Genomic DNA, 2,877 nt, shown 5'->3' on the forward strand with positions numbered 1-2,877 from the left:
AGTCTGCATGCATCAATGGCAGGTTTCTCGCCTTGGACGTCAGTTTACATCATTGACTTTCGATCGAAGGATTCCTGAAATGTGGTTTCTACCATGTTCGACATCAACTCATTTATTCGCATGGATAGGATCGTACCAATTCGAGAAGTAGAAATGAAGACCCTGGATCTAGTTTCCACTATCCAGGCTGCGAGGAGTTTTGTATTCATTATCTAAGTAGACTAATCATAAACAGATGGCTGCGCCCATACTGTGTCTACAAAAGTCTATGATTATGATGTACTACAAGATCATTCCTGCATCAGAGTAGTTAGTCTGTTAGTTAAAGTTTTGATCTGAGTATAGGAATGCCTACCTCAGTGATGATATAATCTTATAAATGTATTTTGTGTTGAAAATTGCAAGTTCCGACCAGGTTCTCCACGAGATAATCCTTGAAATGATAAAGCACTTCACCCTTCCTAGATCCTATGAAACCCTAATCTACTACAGGCTTCGCACTTTAGGGGGCAATCTGTTACACTAAAAAATGTCACCATGGCTATTTACAGTTGGTATGACTCTATCAACAGTCATACTACCCTCTTAAGCAAGTCTTATGCCTCTGCTATCCATGTCAAACTCCAAGAAAGAGAGAAAGTCTTTATAAATATGTTTATCTCTGGGTACGCAGGTTCTCTCAACCTTGCCTGCGGGTACGCACCCAATGTTCATGATGTCTGCGTCCAAAGACGCTCTGTATCTAAAGGGGCAGGTGCATCCCTCTGAAAAGGTTAAAATGCGCAAGTTTTATCTTCAAAAACTTACTTGTGGTCATTTCTAGAGCATTCTAGAAGGTTGTTTGACGTGTATGAAGCGCCTCCAGATGGTTCATGTACCCCTAACAAAGAGGAACTTATCCCATCAATAAGGGAGCTATCCCACCCAAAGAGGGGATTATCCCATTGATGTTGGACCTGAATAACTTCCTTTTGAGCACTATAAATACAGGCATTGGGCCAGAGGGAGGGAGGCTGAAAGCTAATAATTCCTAAGGGTAGATGCTGCTGGAATTGGGACCTCTTTGTGAGAACTTGTGAGGAGAGATTGTCATCTTTACTTGTTTCCATTGGGAGGAGGGTGAGCTTTGTCAAAGTAAAGGAAGACTCTTGTGGACCCTGGAAGGAGCTTGCACAACACCAAGGCTCAGGTTGTAACGGTTCCTTTTTTGTTACCTTTAATGCAAATTAGTCCATTCTTCTCAATAACTTGTTGTTTATGGGTTATTTCATGTACTCCTTGGTCTACATGTTGAATATGCTTTGTTTTATGTTATAATCAGGTGCTATTTAATGGTTTGACTGTTGGTGGTTGCAGGTTTTGGAGAAAAGGAGGAGCTCATCCAGATCAACAAAGCTTGGACTTCTACAACAGCGTTTGGACAAAGGTAAGAGTCACGTACTTGATTTCTCATATAATAATGCATGTTTAGAGAAGGATAGTTCTACTTTGTTTTGTTTGTCATTAGAATGTCTTAGACTTCTAGGAAGGTCGGTTGTGTCCGCACTATTGACTGATTCCGTGTGACACATATTAGCTTCATGAATCGTACACTTCAACCTCTGATCGAGCTCCCAAGGAGTCTTGCCTGGTAGCATTGTGATCTCTTTGAACCCAATGATCGACTGCGCTTCTGAATTCGGTCTGCAAAATTCCTTATTTAGTGCAGCTTGGATATCTGTGATTCCCTCATTCAGATTATCACTTGAGCGCTTAATGTACCAGGTCAACACACAATCCTGTAGGGCACTAACCTGTGTTGCTTTCCTGATATTATCATCTGTAACTCCCTGCGCTTCCCATACAGCTCTTATCGCCAACCAAAACTGATCTAGATCCTCATTTCCTACTCCCTTGAACACAGGCAATTTTATTGTGCTTGCCATATTGACTCGTAGTGGTGGCGGAGGTGGTACGGGTGAAGATGGAGGTGAAGGCAGTGGATCTAGTGGCGGTGTGGGTGGGCGTGGTATGCGCAGAATCCTTTGCCTTATCAGATGGATCATACTTCGTGGAAATACCTTTGCGAGCTCTTCCTTGCCCCCTCACGGAGGTGAAATCAAAGGGCTATTCTTTGGTCCCTTACTTCCTTTGCTTCTTTAGGTTTTTCCACTTCACGTAGCTCCGAACATCAAGGTAATTGCATAACCCTCTTTTCACATAATAACATTTTAATCCAAGTATTCAGAGACTTTATGTACTTACCTCATGGTCTTTTGAGAAATCATCACTCTTCCTCGCTATAGCTGACTGAAGTGTCTACCACGAATTTAGTGATTAATCCTCCTATAAGTTGATCGAGCCAGTGATCAACAGTGCACATGATCTTATCCTCTAATGTTTCCAATATGTGCACCAACTCTGGGGTCCACATAATAGGATTGTCGAGTTTCCACCTACCTTGGCTATCTGCTAGCTTCGTGATCCACTCGTACAACTTAGTAGGGAAAGATGCGAAGAATATTTCATGGATCTCTGTGTATAGGTAGTAGTCTAACCAGTCTTCTTTTGTCAGTCATGGATCCATGTTCTCCTGCACCGCAAACTCGTGAATTCTCATGTCCAACCAACCTTCAATTTCCTTCTTAGTTGGATTCTAATGATACGACATCAGACATCTCTATGCAGATTACTGTCCCGGCAATGGAACCATTTGTTGGCTTGATGGGGGCCTGACATAGGTTCGGATTTAATTAGCCAAACAAATCCCTACACTACTGGCCCTTTCGGCAATAACCCGCAGAGAGTGGATTGAGGTCTCACCCGAAGCAGTATGGGGGGATGCTGGACCCAAGTTTCCGCACCCTTGAGATGTCTAAGGGGTCAATTTATTCCCAC

This window comes from Pinus tabuliformis, chromosome 1_1 (assembly GCF_031772625.1).
Source record: "Pinus tabuliformis cultivar Carrire ecotype Pingquan chromosome 1_1, CPIR1, whole genome shotgun sequence".
NCBI classification, from domain to species: Eukaryota; Viridiplantae; Streptophyta; class Pinopsida; order Pinales; family Pinaceae; genus Pinus; species Pinus tabuliformis.